The sequence below is a fragment of the Magallana gigas genome, chromosome 5 (genome assembly GCF_963853765.1).
Source record: "Magallana gigas chromosome 5, xbMagGiga1.1, whole genome shotgun sequence".
NCBI lineage: Eukaryota > Metazoa > Mollusca > Bivalvia > Ostreida > Ostreidae > Magallana > Magallana gigas.
The window spans coordinates 39207861-39225312 of record NC_088857.1 but is presented as its reverse complement, the minus strand read 5'-3'; the positions used below and the strand labels follow the sequence as shown (position 1 = coordinate 39225312).

Here is a 17452-nt window from a genome sequence, read left to right as displayed (position 1 = left end):
TTGTCGCGCTGACTAACTAAGCGACAAACTAATGTCTCTGCTTAAAAATACTAGCTATAGATATGAAAAATCGAAATTTCGCTGACAATGATCATGTTAAATAATTCAAATTAAAAAAAAAACATACAAGGAAAGTGTATTTGTTTGATTAAATATGCTTATCATTTAACACTGTCCATACTAAGTTTTCCTCTAGAAAGAGACAGAATTGTTTACACAATTTCCGTGTACGCCATTTCCAACCAAACTTAGGAAGGGCGTCCAATAAATGCTGCCATCGTTGTAACAAATATAACACAATATAAAAGATATTTTTAAAAAACTTTTTAATGGTTACCTTCAAAATACTCTCCTTTAACAGACACACATAATTTTAACCGATTTATCCAAGCTTGGAATGCATTCATATCATATATTTTGGAAATGGTATTTATGTACTGATAAATGGCAGAGCCCGAAGCATTCTTTTTTCTCGGGTGAAAAGGGAAGATGGGGCAAAACAAAAAACTTTTCGTCTCCTAAAATTGATCTCACAATTTGTGATTTATGTGCGGGTGCGTTGTCATGAAGAAGTCAGATGCGAATTCTAGACTCGGGTCTCTTCCTTTCGTAATGTTTCTTTACTTTCTTCAGCACATAATTTTTGTATACATGTACATGTCCGGTGATTGATCGGCCTTTTGGAATAGGAAATTGAAATACAGGACCTTCAATTTTTAAAATATTTTGTATTATACTTTTTTGTACGTTCGCATCAATTTGCTATAATAGGGCGTTTTGCCTTTTTAGCCAACCGCATTTTGTTATCAATTTTCCTCTGAGGTTCATTTCAACCCACAATCGGTTTTTGTTAATAAATGAGGTATCCAACTTGCACTAACCTTTCGATGGCCAATGTGTTTCTTTAAAATTGTAAACACTGTCCCCGATGAAATGCCTACTAAATTTGCTATTGTTTAATGGTTAATCGACCATCATTAGTAATGTTATCTGTTATTTTTTCAAGTATTGCATCCGTTGAAGCCGTACGAGGTGCACTAGGATGTTGCTAATTCTTAAAGTCTGTCTGGCTATTTTTTTAATTTTTTAACCCACTTATAAACTTGTCTCAATGACATACACTTGTTTCCATACACATCACACAGTTCTTTGAAAATATCTTTCGAGTCTTTACCTAGTCTGGCACATGCTTTCATGTAGCCTCTATATTTTCAGCCTTATTGGATGATGAGTTACCAGTCATTTTTCATACGAGGTCTTGAGTGGGGTTATATATCAGCTTTTTAAAGGGGTATTCGATGATGAAACGTGGTCAGATAAACGGCCATACATAGAATGTGAAATAAATCATGCGTAAAAAGATTGAACCATGTATTTTAAATCTGAACACCGTTAGTAATAAGGCATTGTCCGCCATATTTCTCTTTCAGCACCGCTTTCCGTACAACCCCTATATAAGCCACAGACTTCTGAAAAGTTTAAAGGGGCATGATCACGATTTTGGTAAAAAATTATTTTTTCGATTATAATGTTTTTAATGCTTCAGTAAGGCATTTTCAATTGGCAACAAAAATTTAATTGTCATTTGTTGAGTTATAAGCGAGTTACAGAGCTTACAGTACTACAATTCCTCGGTATGTAAACAAAACAAGTAACAATATAATTGTCTACATAATGAGTGTGGAACTTTTTACGCTGTCGATGATAACCAGCGTCTGTTATAATTAATGTAGATACTTCTACTCGCGTGTTTTTTTAAAAATTAAAACTTATTATATTCATGACAGCTACAAGAGAAACATAGTTATTATTGAAAATAATGTATCAAAGATCTTCAAAGGACTATATAAAGGACTATATATGGTTTGAGCAAAAAAATGCTCCCTTAAATGAACATAGTCAGGTTTCTGTAATTGTTTGTTTTATATGTACAAATATTTTTGAAGTTTGTTCATAATTTTTATTTTTATCTAATTAAGTGTCCACAATTTAAAAATATGACATTATAAATCTAACCTTTTACCGTCATTTTTGTATACTTAGCATAAAACGGCTTATTTTAAAGCAGTTTTTTTTCTAAAAAAAAAAAAAAAAAAAAAAAAAAAAAAAAAAAAAAAACATTGAGCGATTGCTTGCACAAACAAAATATTTTCATCAAAGGTATATCTCTTCAGTACTTATAAGTGACAAAAAGTTCGTTCTTGTTCAAAGAGTCGCTCTATATTTCCCATTCGAAAAAAGATATGAAAAATGTCAATTTTTGTCTGTTTTTGATTGAAGTCAAAAAATAGCGTCATATACTGCCAGTGAGTGCATATAATGAAAATGAATAGATAAAAAACATATTTTAAATCAACTATTCTAAAGTATAACACAAATTAATGTACCTGAAACACTTTAAAAAGTGGCGTATGGGGGCCAAATTTGACTAATATCATATATAGTTCTTTGGAAATGTTATAAGGATTGGTCATTATACGGAGACATCAAAGTATCCCGCAATTATTATTTTCTCATCAGTTTTGTCCGCTTATTAACAAAATTATGTAATGACCATTGAGGTAGCTCCAAGACATCCAACCCATTACTCTTTTGCATTGATTCTGATTTTCTTTTCTGTGACTTGCGTTCAAACTTCAATAAAAAGAAATTCGAAGAATATTTTATCTTTATATGAGACCCGTCCAATTTTCCAAGTTATCTAGATGTATTGATTATTCAATTGTTTAAACTTTGTAACCGAAAATATAGGATCATTTTTCATTCTAACTATTCAATTTCAATAATTTCAACTGTGAACATGACACTTGTTTGTAGAGAGGCTGTTATTTCCGTATGGTTTGTGCGCTCTTCATTATTCATGCTTAAGGAAGAAAGTTCCAACGAAATGAAAGATTGTACAAAAAATACCGCAAGTGTTGTTGAAAAGAGAAGTGTGCATGTTTTTATCTATGGTGCATATGCGTTCAATTTGACATCAAAGAATGTTCTAAATTGTTCGTTACTTCTGAAAGTTGTTAAAATAAGATGCCCATGGTGTTAATTTTGTTTTTATAAAATGGCTTGAATCGTACATACTTTACTATAGACATTGACACGCATTTTTCAATCTTGTCCAACATTTTTTTCATTGTTTTACACTATACACGTCTATCAACCAGTTACAGCCTTCACATTTAAACAAAGTTATGTCTTTTCAATTAATCATTTTTCTTTATTGACAAAAATAAATGGAAATAAATACAATATTATTTATTTTGGAAAAAATAACAGGGGAACAACTCATTTATATTTGAATATGGAAATTCATAAGTATTAAATATTTTGAGATTGTTCGTATTGATATTATATTTCTGTGCATCATTTCAATTATAATCGATTGTATACATTATATTACAACTCAGTTAACTATTGGCGATGCTATAATTATATTAAGTGAATAATGTCTTACTCGTCTACTAGTATTTTAAGCGGTACAAACGTACACAGGTTACTGGCACTGTACCAGTTATCGGCTAAAATTTTAGGTTTTCTTTTCGTGTTTCCTTATTTCTTGATATATTTGAATAAAACTTGAAATATTTTATTTGGTGAACTCCTTATTTATCAATCGACTAGATTATATCATTAATTAGAATCCCAAACAACTTGTTTTTTTGTTTTTGTTTTTGTTTTTGCTTTTTATCACGCCCCGAATTTGCCGAGTTTTTACGATTTATTGTACCAGTTATCGGCTTCATGATAATAACATAGTAAAATCCCTGTACATCTTAATTTTATACTCTTCAAAATATAATTTGAATATTATGTCCCTTGTGGGGTCAGCCTAAAAGGTCGTAGGGGTTATTATACATAAACAAAACTCAAAAAATTGCTCGTTTGTTATCATACGGTAATACACAAAATCGTACACTATTCAATACATAATTGTGCAATCAGGCGATCAACTGCGCTATAAATCTCTCGGAATTTAGTTAATTCTTTTTGTTTATACATGTTATATGTATTGATATTATGTGCCAAATCAAAGAAGGGATATAATAACGTATCACAGAGAGGTAATATTTTATTTTTATCTTTTACGTCACTTCCCCCACTGCTGGAAGTGCAAAGATGTAAATCAACGGTAAACAGTGATCGTTTAAGCTCATGTTTAAAACAAATTAAAGAAGTGTTTCAAGCAAACTTACTTTCCTTTATTCGTAACAGAAGACCGAATTAAAAAATCTCGAATAGTTGCTTTCTATAAACCCGAACTCTCAGTTTAGCCGATAACTTGAACAGTACAAATATGTGTTTTCTTTGACTAATATTTTGAAATTCTGCAGATTTGATTTAATTTCTTTTCTAACGAAAAACCCATACAATTGTAATCACATTAATAGTTTGCTTTGTTAAAAAAGATCGACATGTAAAATTGGTCTTTATTTGTTTGAACATGTAATCAGTAATTACACAAAAAAGGTGATCCACATTTACAATTACTGATGAACATTTCAACATTTCACATAATCTTTATACGTTTAATTTTCAAATCCAAGTAATGGGTACAGTCCAATTCAGTTTCATTTTGAATAACATTAAGTTTAGAATTTACAAAATAAAACAGTTATTATGAAGGAAAAAAATTAATATGGTGTGTAAACTTCAATCTCTTCAAAGTTGAGATAATTGCTTGAACCTTGTGTTATGCGCATTCTAACATATTGCCCTATTGCTGGGTAGTCTAACAGAACCTCCTCCATCCGCCCAGTAACCCCTGGTCCTCGGAAAAATCCTCGCTGTTCAAAAGAAGCTCTGTCAATGGACACCTCAAACGCAACATCATGAAATCTCTCTCCTATAAAAATAGGTAATAAATGAGATTTTAAAACTACTTTCATTTTTTTAACGACTTTGTAATTGTTTTCAACGGAAAGGTAACATGATAAAGAATACAAATGAAAAATCTTTTGAAAATGCAGAAAAGGAGGAAGACATGAGAGCAAACTTAACTTACCACAGCAGTCTCCTCTATTGTAAACTCGGACAAATGATAACAGTAGTGGTCCGTCCAATGTTACCATAATCCATGGAGATGTTTCCAATTGACTTTCAAATATGTGTGTATTTTTGTAAAATGAATGTAACCCATCAGTAGCATATTGGGTACCCCACAAAGACGGGTCATTACTGTACACAGAAGATGCAGTGGATGGTCGCAAAAGAGCTGCGTTTCTGTTCTCTTTGATGACTGTCAAAATAACAAAAACTAGGTATCAAAGCAAAGTATTCTTAAAAAGATAAATTTTCATTCAAAACTGTTTTTAAAACAATTTGTCTCAATTATGTTAAAACACAAAATGTGTTATTTCTTAATTATTAGTGTACCGTTTTATTTTCCTCTATTTCAGAAATTTAACGTTATGTTATTTTCGAAATAAAACATACCATATAGACTCCAGTCTTTGTCCTGTGTTTCAGTTGTGTTTAAGAAGGTATTCGTACAGTTCCATCGACAATATTTATGTTCAAGGTTAAAGGAAAACCTCACATCTTTTGATTCACCTCCAAGTGCTGCACAATGAAGCAAACTAGCGACATATTGCTCTTTACAGCGGATAGGGGTAAAAAAGGAGTCAGGCCTTAGACCATACCACTGTGACATAGCACTACTTATAGAGAGATATGTAATAAGAAATATATCCACGTTTATCATTGTTGTCGCGCTGACTAACTAAGCAACAAACTAATGTCTCTGCTTAAAAATACTAGCTATAGATATGAAAAATCGAAATTTCGCTGACAATGATCATGTTAAATAATTCAAATTTAAAAATAAACGCCAGGAATGTGTATTTGTTTGATTAAATATGCATATCATTTAACACTGACGTTACTAAGTTTTCCTCTAGAAAGAGACAGAATTGTTTACACAATTTCCGTGTACGCCATTTCCAACCAAACTTATGAAGGGCGTCTAATAAATGATGCCATCATTGTAACAAATATAACACAATATAAAAGATATTTTTTAAAAACTTTTTAAGGACTACCTTCAAAATACTTTAACAGACACACATAATTTTAACCGATTTATCCAAGCTTGGAATGCATCCATATCATATAATTTGGAAATGGTATTAATGTACTGATAAATGGCAGAGCCCGAAGCATTCTTTTTTCTCGGGTGAAAAGGGAGGATGGGGCAAACAGAAAACTTTTCGTTTCCTAAAATTGATCTCACAATATGTGATTTATGTGCGGGCGCGTTGTCATGAAGAAGTCAGATGCGAATTCTAGACTCTTGTCTCTTCCTTTCGTAATGTTTCTTAACTTTCTTCAGCACATAATTTTTGTATACACGTACATGTCCGGTGATTGATCGGCCTTTTGGAATAGGAAATTGAAATACAGGACCTTCAATTTTTAAAATGTTTTGTATTATACTTTTTTGTACGTTCGCATCGGTTTGCTATAATAGGGCGTTTTGCCTTTTTAGCCAACCGCATTTTGTTATCAATTATCCTCTGAGATTCATTTCAACCCACAATCGGTTTTTTTTTAATAAATGAGGTATCCAACTTTCACTAACCTTTCGATGGCCAACGTGCCGGTGAAATGCCTACTAAATTTGCTATTGTTAAATGGTTAATCGGCCATCATTAGTAATGTTATCTGTTATTTTTTCAAGTATTGAATCCGTTTAAGCCGTACGAGGTGCTCTAGGATGTTTCTTATTCTTAAGGTCTCTCTGGCTATTTTTTTAATTTTCTAACTCACTTATAAACTTGTCTCAATGACATACACTTGTTTCCATACACATCACACAGTTCTTTGAAAATATCTTTCGAGTCTTTACCTAGTCTGGCACATGCTTTCATGTAGCCTCCATTTCCAGCCTTATTGGATAATGAGTTACCAGTCATTTTTCATACGGGGTCTTGAGTGGGGTTATATATCAGCTTTTTAAAGAGGTATTCGATGATGAAACGTGGTCAGATAAACGGACATAAATAGAATGTGAAATAAATCATGCGTGAAAAGATTGAACCATGTATTTTAAATCTGAACACCGCTAGTAATAAGGCATTGTCCGCCATATTTCTCTTTCAGCACCGCTTTCCGTACAACCCCTATATAAGCCATAGACCTCTGAAAAGTTTAAAGGGGCATGATCACGATTTTGGTAAAAAATTATTTTTTCGATTATAATGTTTATAATGCTTCAGTAAGGCATTTTCAATTGGCAACAAAAATTTGAGTGTCATTTGTTGAGTTATAAGCGAGTTACAGAGATTACAATACTACAATTCCTCGGTATGTAAACAAAGCTTTTGTTTACATTTTGAATGTTGAAGTGAAATTCCAGTTTTAGACCTAAAATGAATGTGTATATCGTTAATCGTTAGGAACTGTTTAGTTATGCTTAAAAAGAATAAGAATATAGACAAATCATCTAGATTTGTTATTGATATATTGAACCTATGTAAACAAAAACAGGACACGAGCCTTGTTTACATGACGAAGAATTGTGGGCCTTGTATCTTGCTTAAAACTCATCGACGAGCAACCAAATTTAATTTGATTATTAGAAATGCATTCATTAAGCATTGTAAATAATAAAAACAGAAAAATAAAATTTGACCAAAATCGTGACCATGCCCCTTTAAAGTATTTAGCAGGTCTCTTCTTTGTGGACGTACATCTTGCCTCGCCGTGTTACTCGGTCGCGATGAAATTATCAAGTTTTACGCACGGTTCTCAAACCAGGAGAGTACTAACATCATATTTACTAGTCAATGCAATATTTACTTACAAAATATGCACATAGAATAAGAATTAAATGCAAAAAAAAATCAAGAAAAACGAAATGAATACATCACGTCGGCCACGAGTTTCAGATGTGCAATCTGGTGTAACGAAATTGAAGGTTTTAATACAAGGTACCTGTGTGACGGTGCCTATTTACGAGTGGTGTTCAGCTTTAAGGAATCTGATAAGTGACATTATGTATTGAAGGCCCTTTGTAACAGTTGTAACACAAGGCATCAATTGCTAAAGAGGTTTAAGAATTATTTATGGTATATTTAAAATTTTCTTCTCGAGAACCATATGACCATAAAACTTTTTAAGTTGTGTTGGAGCATCCCTACATGTATGTAGTGTTATTTTAAGTTTGTCCAATTTATAATTCCATGGTTTAGGATGTGGTGATCACTTTTTTAGGGTGTAGTGATCATTATTTTTAAATAGAAACATGAAGGAAAATATGAATATTTTTACAAAAACTATTTCTAATGCTGTAATTTATGATATGACAATGCAAGCATCTTGGTGTAGCGTTAAAGTTGACATTTTGTTTTTCGCTCACATACAATGAAGGGGTGGGGTCGAATTTTCATGTGTTTGAAAAAAATGGCCTAGAACGCATAGTCACTGATGGTCTTTGACAATGAAAAATTCCTTCGTATGTATCCAAATCATTCATATCATACTAGACTTTGACCCGAGCGTGCACGGGTTGACATTGCATATGGTGTAGGACATTTACGACATAGATACATCGACACACCGTATTGTTGACATTTACATAACCAAGCTTTAAGCCTACGATAATGCTATTAATTTCACTACACTATGTGTAGTTAGAATAATCTAAATGTGTCTCGGCACAGGCCTTCACAACAGTTAAAATGCCTCCCATAAACCCGTAATGTAGCAAACAATTACAGAATCATTCCGAATCGATTTTGGAGAAAATTAATGAAGCTGCATTGGAAATAACAGTCAAATTATTCATAACAAACCATTTTGAGGTTGTTAATACCTTTCACCCAAAAATTTAATTCATATTGATGAAGAATCGTGGACTGGAAGAATTCAACACTTTTTCACCAACGTTTTTACTCGCTTTGAATTTACACACCATGTAGACATTTGAAACTTTCGGGATTTTTCATATTAAATGCACTGGGTTAGAGTAATCTCCCGTATTTCCTTTTGATAAACAAATTTTCAGTGAAAATTTACACGTATTTGTAATATTGTTTCTGAGTTTATCCATACAAATGTGATATTGTGGAAACATAAACTAAAGAGCATACCATGATTTAACGTGAATGTAATGCGCATGCAGACAAAGAATAAATACATAAAATGCTAACACTTATGATGCAAAATATATGCAACCATTTTCATCTGTACTACGCTCAATTTATTGTTAATTTTTTTTTTTTACCAAAAAAAAAATGATTTGATTAAAAGAAAGCGGTGTCATTTAACATTTATGGAAAAACTATTTAAATATGTCTCAATAGTTGGTCGATATATAGCTTAATGAATATATTTATAATTACATTTATATGTCAACAGCGGATGAAAATAAAAGCATCCGTCATATCATGCCTAGTGTTCTGATATTTATGACCCCCATACATAGGGACTAAATACCGAGAGGAGGGAATAAGTGAGCGACAGAGAAACATAGAAAAAATACATTATTATATAATGTAAACTTATTTTCTGTAAGTACATGTTTAGGAAAATTGTTCTTGTTTCCGTTTTGCTATGAAAGATTAAAAATGGTTTTAATATAGCTTAAGTTAACAAAGCAAACATTTTCTGAACATTAAGAGAATGTTTTCTTCTGTCGAATGTGAGAAAAGATATGACACAGATCTGTAATGGAGAACCTGTTTATTTATTTCATTAGATTATTTCACGCGTACAATGTAAATTAGTTTGGATTGAACAGCTTCAGATAGAATTTGACAACAAAGTTCAATTAGCAAAGAGATAAACATTGTCAGCTTAAGCATATTTGCATTAAACATATCACACAGTGGTTTTATTGCTTTTAGCAATTCTCTTTGAGATGCTTTTTGTATCTTCATGTAGCAACGAGGCTTTCATCGCATCATTATACTTAACGTACTTCTCAGTAGTATATCTTGAATATTATTTCAGCAAATAGTTTATTTATGTGTTACTTTGAAAATCTTAATGAACTTATACAAATGAAGAAGAATTACAGTAAACACAGTTATAGCGAACACGCTTATAATTAATTGACGCTTACAGCGAAGTCATTTTCATTCCCCGTGACTTTATTACACGTGGCAAACTTGACGGATATAACGAATTACGCTTATAACGAAGTAAAATAGTCCGTCCCTGGCACTTCGTTATATGCGTGTTTTACTGTATTATGTTTAAACGGTTAAAGGTGTAATAGGATGAATCAAAAACATTGCGTTAAAGTGTTTAATCATTGGCTTTTTTGAGTTAAAATTTGTTGTCAATTTGTTGTCAATTACCTTTGCATTGGAAATGCTTTGCTGACCAACTCATTCTAACAATTATTAGAACTGGATGTTTTGTTTATTTTATTTCTGTTTTTACGATAAACAATTCAACGGCACTCTGTTGTACATGTACATTGATGCATCAAACATCAACCGAAATCTTTTGTAATATACAGTTTCGTTCATTTTTCATGAATAATAATGCAATTCTAATAACATGAGCATAATCCTTAAATAATTTAAAATCCCTTTATTAATAATAAAGAACAACAAGATAGATTAAAACACGAAAAAGGAAAAGATTGAATAATATTAACACAGAAGAAGAAACAACCGAATCATCAATTTGGAAAGGACAACACGTGTTTATAGGGAAAAATTCTAAACAGTTAACGCTCGTTGATAAATAAGGACATGAAAATGTTCATATCAGAAAACTTTAAGAAGTCACGATGTTTGCCTGATAAACACCACAATACAATTCATTTTAAACATTTTGATAGATTTTACGTCAGTTCATCCTTCCTAGGAGACGCATAAACCAACCGTGGTCGTCGAATCTAAAACAAGGAAAGATAAAATCATTTTTAAATTTTTACAACCATTTGCAATTTTTTAAATTTCACGTTTTATTACAAAGTCCTAGATTTGAACAAATGAAAATCATACCGGCACACCTAAATCGTGTATAAAAAGCTGAATATTAATTGATTTTATCTAAATAAAAGCCATTTTTTCTCTACAAAGAAAAAATATTTTTCGAAGTTTTCGTTTACAAATTAAAGAGTAAATAAACACAATTTGTATCAATTTCTCAAGGTTGTTGTAAGGTTTCTTTGATATAATATTACTGATTATTACTTAAATTAAGAATTTCGTAAATTCCGTACCCGGTACCGTATCCACTTTTATCAAACAACCTCCGTTTGTGGTATGCCCTCTTGGACCAAGGACTTACAAAGGACTGCGGACAGGAATTTGGACACATACCTTGTCTGAAAAATGTATTGGACACATACCTTGTTAATGTGTAAAAAAAAAACCATTCTACACCGATTGTTCAAAATTTCTTGCTTATAATATACATTTTGAGTTATCTGTTTGTGAGCAACAAGTATAGTCATTATTCTTATAAACAAACTATTATGCAGAACCGACAGCAAAAAAAAAAAATAATTTTTATAATAATGCTACAAAATAGATAAATGAAAAACTCCAAAGTCCATAATTTTACAAGATTGGTTCAAGGTTTGAAAATCTTCTCTTTTTTCCATCTTAGATATACTTTACCATATAATAACACATTGTAATCAATACTCTTGTGACGGTTGTTTGCAATACCAGATTTATGATAAAAACAAATTTAAAAAAAGCAAAAAAAAATAAAAAATATCGTCTTCCACTCTAGCAAATTGTATATATTTCTATTGGACATTCGATACATCTTGTATGATTAGAAAGGTGATAAGATTCTCTCAAAAAGCTTCTGTAATGTATTGTTGGAATTTCTATGAAAAATGTTCGTGTTTAGGATTTTTAACACTAACATGCAGCTACCTCAAATCACTGTTATAAGGCAACTTAGCAATTTTCTCCTTTCGACTAGGTTGTCAGAGCGGTTTCTGTCGCGAGATTCTGAGTTATTGAAATTTCTAATGACAAATTATTCGCGTCACCAGAAATGCGTACGTGTAATTAAGGACACACTGGGAATTCATTATTAGCACCGCTTCATTCTACACTACAATGTACTCTTCAATGCTGACTTCGCGCCTGATTCCTTTACTTGAAAAATTTTGCACCACCAAACAAAAATACGGTAACGAGGTAAGCAAATAATTCGTAATTATTTTCACAGATATCTCCCCCAATACAACTGCAGTATAATACTAGAAGTTTCTCGGTAAAGATAAAATCCATAATTCATTAAAAGATATAAGGGATGCAGTCCATATATTTTTCTAAGCCATGTTCCTTCACTAATTGCATTAATAATGTAAACAACGTCGTATGAAACAATAATTAGTTATGAAATATAATCTACATGTACTTGGTTTTTTCTAAAAAAAAATCTATTGAAAACTAAAACCCAACAACCAAACAATTTTTCTGAAAATATGTAAATTAATGTAAATGCATTAATTAACGTTTTACTGCATCATATAATATTTACATGAGAGTTGTATTTCGAATATAATCAAACTAATATTACTGAAAAACTCTAATAAACTCGAGCAGAAGTAATACAAAAATATAACATAACTTTGTATTCAATTTGAGCCATTTGTGTCGGGCAATGACCGGACATTTGTGATAATATTGAGCATTGATTGGACTTTATCGGAATAACAAATGACTATTATCAAAGAAGTATAGCGAGATGTCTGCGTCACTCACCGGCAGAGGTTGAAGCATGCTTCGAGAAGTTGAGCATTTTGTGAGGGCAGGTCCGTGGCAGGGCTAGAAAAGATGTTTTCTGCATTGATAGTGTAGACAGTGCATACAGAGCTCACCAATACGCATGCGCTGATTACTGTGATAATGGAGGACGCCATGACTTCTACAAGAAACAAACAACCAACTGTTACTGATGCTATACCATTATAGAGACTAACAGAATATGTTCATGAAAAATGGTTTAAAATTACTTGTATTGAAACAAAATAGCTGACTGGTAGGTGAAATTAGTTATCGGAAGAATATACACAATCAGGAATAAATGTGTAACATATAGGAAATATTTACTGCATTGTATTTGAGACAAAAATATCATTAAGAAAATCACCAAAGTTTCAGACACGTTTGTTCCAATGACAAGAAAATAAATTTTGTTTGACCCCACAACATTAGCGCGTGACAAATTCATCAATAATTTAAGTAAGTTGCGTGCTTATGTACATGTATCAAAATGTAGTTAATTGAAACGCTTAATGCTGGCATGATGGCGAAGACAATCGGAAACGCTTGGTTTGACTTGCATGCAAAGATATAAGTAAAAATATCAGAGTGCTCCGATTTGCTTCAAAGTAACTTCTGAAATTGATACTTGATTTTTACTTCTCATTCTTTTTCAGGGTACCGTTTACACAGCGTTCATTAAAATTGAAATTTGAACTTTATTTTGCTAAATACATATTCCAAAATTGCATCTAATAGATTTTATAAGAAGTTTCAAGAAATGGAAGCAGAAAATTTGGATCTTTACGTTCGTGACTATTGGTCTTCAGGAAATGAATAAAGAGCGCCACCGGAAACTCACACTTTGATCAGTATAAATGTTACAATGCTTTCTCTGTCATCCTGGTAATGCAATACTGGCTCACTAAACTTTAAGTAAAACTAGTAAAGTACACTTGCATCTACCGGTCCTTTACACAACGATCGTGTGCGTGTGCGGTCTATTTCATTATAAGAAATGACGTTAGAAACATCAAATTCAATGTAATTAGAAAGGTCCTACATGTATGATAAAAAATATAGGATCGTTTCTTTCCAGCATCAAAACATTTTCTTACAATTTCAAAAATCTATCCAATTTATTTGTCTATGGATTTTAAAGTTTAGAGTTAATTGTAATTACAAAATTTGCTTTATCAAGGAACAATTACCTTGGCGTTGTGTTCTACAAAATAGCTATTCATAAGGCTTCTAAGCAGCTTAGGTAGACCAAGGGAAATGACACAGATGGTGTTTCACGTTCGATATGTATTTTCCTCTCTGTAGTACTATTTTTATGACACAAAACAAATCTTAGGAGAAAGAGGCTTTTGTCTAATTCTAAATTAAATTCAACAGACTTTTTCCAGGATCAATCTCCCCCCGAACTATAAGGGTGTTCCATTGTTGCAGGTGTCACCACAAACATGGCCGAGGCAAAATAATTCCCGAATTCCCCATTGAATTTTGGGCGTTTCCGCCCCGTACAGCTAACTTTTATAGAATAAAAAACAATGTGTAAGATGTCTGACTATTCCAGTTTTGTAACTTGAATTTTATATGCGTCTTGTTTCCAAAGTGGTGAAAAGGCTCGGGCTTGATTTTCAAGCACATGTGTAAATTCAACGCACATGTAAATAAAGTTTCATGCCTTGCAGGATACACGTGTGTTTCTTGCAACTAGATTTTAAATTAAGTGTTAACAAGAAGATTTTCCCAAGAAGTTTCGTTTTAAATTAAAAACCTGCATCAAAAGTTTCGCAAATTTGGTAAGAATATACAGGAAAATTTAATACTGTAGCGACACCTGAAACATTTAAATAAACCAATATATTTTCAAGGTTGTTTTGTTTTGTTTGTTTTGCTTTATTTGATAAGCAAATTTATGGAATTAAGCCCCATTTTCTTTTGACCAATTCATATTGAAAGGATTACGTTTAATCAACTTTCGAACTTACCGTTTTCATGTTGTATTTATGATAAATAAAGTATGAATGCAAAGTTTAATTAAAAATGGATTGGAATTGTTCGAAACGGATAATGTTTACCAACGAGAGAATTTTGCTAAACAGACTTGAGTAAATTGGTCAAACTTACAACATAATAATGTGTTGGAACAACTTGTGTTGTAACATCTTCTGCAAATTTGGTATTAGCATACGCTATTGCTGAATATCAGTGGTGAAATTGCATACTAAGCAATCAACAGAAAACAGTTGTGAATAGAATTGGAAGAAAATTGGAATCAGAAAGAAACATGACGTAAATCGGTAAAATACTAGGGCGTGTAACATAAAGGGTACTGAAGTCTGATACCATGATTAAGTAAGACCAGCTCTGTAACGAATAATACGTTTATACCTGTATCAGGTCATGGTATCAATATTATCTAATTTTCTTAGAACTCACTTTTTTCTAGTCTAGTCTTATCCAAAGTTATGCGCCAATAAAATAATTTCTGTCTCATTTGTTTGACTTCACTGAGGACGTAGAAAAATTCTTTAAGAGTAAGAGCATCACTTATCCAGCGATTGCTTCAGAATTAATGATTGTTGTTCTCTGTATAGTCTAAGACTAAAGACCTTACTAGAATCCTGCTTAGCAAGGACAATTGATGAAAATCAGGGCGGCTAGAGCTTATTTCAGTATGTCATATGTACTCTTTACACATATTTAAAGATATTTATTATTATCTCCGGCATTTGAAAACTCATTAAATAATTCTTTGCAGTTTACAAAAAATTGTATGTATGCAGTATACCAGTGTAGGATAAATATACGATTTAATATTTATCATCAGTAGTTAGCTATAACATTTTCAACAATGAAAACATGAAATGATAATTATGTCATTTTGCCCGTACATGTATCTTGATACTATTTAAAAATATTTGTACACAAGAATGTCAGTTTATATTCCAACTGTTCCAAAAAAGTGGAACATTTTTCTATATCTCTATACTGTGCAGCTGAAGATCTTTAAAAGGAGGTAGATAAAGTTAAAAAAATGGCCATGACTTCTAAAGAAGAACATTATAGACAGATCTTTAAATCGTGCTAAAGCCCTAGGGTCATAAATCATACTTATGTGAAGATCTTTACATGGTCCCCCGTTCTCTGCTATGCCGGTATAAGATTATGAGCATAGTGTTTGTCCAATTCTAAGTTAAATGTGCATATATATAAGGAAAATAAGGAAAATGTAGTGGAAAAGTTAGACTAAGATTAAAAGAGAGCTTGTCTCAATTTTATGGAGAGAGAGAGAGAGAGAGAGAGAGAGAGAGAGAGAGAGAGAGAGAGAGAGAGAGAGAGAGAGAGAGAGGGGGGATCATTTTGTTGACTTTTTCTTTTTGATCTTTTTCTTTCTTTGCTATTGTTTTCCTAATAACTAGATCCTAAATTGAAAAACAACATTTTTTCACGTTTTGATTAAAATTTTGTCTTTCTGATGCGTCCTTATAAAGGTTATAAAATCGATTTTTGCTGCACATGATAAAAACTCGTAAAACATCTTGTGATAAGAGAAATCAGAAAAAAATACCGATTTCACAAATAATCGTGCGTGTTTAGCCGGCGGGTTTTTCCGTTGTATTAAGGCTAATACAAATTCATTATACGACATTTGGAAATTATTTTTCAGGAAGTTTGTCTTGAGGATATTGCTCAAAGATGAAGAGCCTCATTTGATACAAAGGATTTAAAATAATCTTGTACAACCATGCGCCAGAAAATCTAAAATCAGAGATCCTGATTTAGAAAATATTCATAAGTAATTAGTATTATAGTAGTATATATATACATGAAAAAAAAGTTCAGTCAAGCAATGTACCTGGTATTCTTATGAACCATATCCTCTCAAATCCATCATCTGAAATTCAATAAGAGAATCATTTTCGACGACGACAATCAGATGTTTAATCCCCTTTTCATTTTGATTGTCCCGCACTTGTTCACAGTTTTAAATGATGGTTGAAACATGACTAGGTAGTGGGAGTTTGTTCATAGTACTAGATAAGGTAACGATAAACATTGGGATGTGGCGAAGAAAACAAGAGGATTAACTTTTAAGTGTTGTCCATCATGAGGTTTGTACTGACCCTATGACACTCGTGTAACCCTATTGTTACTTGCAGCACAACGTCACGAATAATCTAAATAACGAGCAAAAAGATGGCAATTTAAAAAAAACAAATTTGGTTTTTGGTTACTTACCTGAGTATGTATTCAGCAAGAGTTCTGAGTCTTGGAGGTGATGGAATCGATATTGTGAAATGGAGTAGCACTAATATGGTATTTTCGCTAAATTAAACAGCAGCCTGTTGATTACATTAATCTGTCAGAACCATTTTATGAGGTACCAAAACGAAATAGTTCTGCTGATTTCTATTTACATCAACGGTTCTATTTGTCGCGTTCACGTTCAATATACCAGGTCCATCAAAGGGAGCCACTGCTTTTGTACGAAAGTCTAGCTACCGTGAGATCCCACACCGCACGCGTATTAATTCGTAATAACCAATCACATCAAACGAATTGTCCAAGACCAACACCCAACAGCTCGACGTTAAGCTTCTTCTCAGATCAACAATAACTTTATGATTTCAATCTCGAATATTATCAATCATACATATTTGAAAGGGTTTTTTTCATTCAGGTTTACCACATCAGCACTGAAGAAGAATCAAACAGTTGAGATTGATACTAAATATTTGTCGCTCAAGACTCACGCG

General features: G+C 32.2%; 2 long non-coding RNA genes across 2 annotated transcripts; both read right to left on the bottom strand.

The window, feature by feature from the left end:
* Positions 1–4544: 4544 nt before the first annotated feature.
* Positions 4545–5700, bottom strand: LOC105325502 (uncharacterized). The gene is made up of 3 exons (XR_010713803.1): positions 5431–5700; positions 5000–5233; positions 4545–4840 (listed from the first exon to the last, which is right to left on the bottom strand). It is a non-coding gene; the product is annotated as an uncharacterized lncRNA (long non-coding RNA).
* A 4821-nt stretch (positions 5701–10521) lies between these two features.
* On the bottom strand, positions 10522–17449 carry LOC117681005 (uncharacterized). Its single transcript, XR_010714143.1, has 4 exons — positions 16935–17449; positions 12684–12846; positions 11177–11281; positions 10522–10846 (listed from the first exon to the last, which is right to left on the bottom strand). It is a non-coding gene; the product is annotated as an uncharacterized lncRNA (long non-coding RNA).
* Positions 17450–17452: the final 3 nt, after the last annotated feature.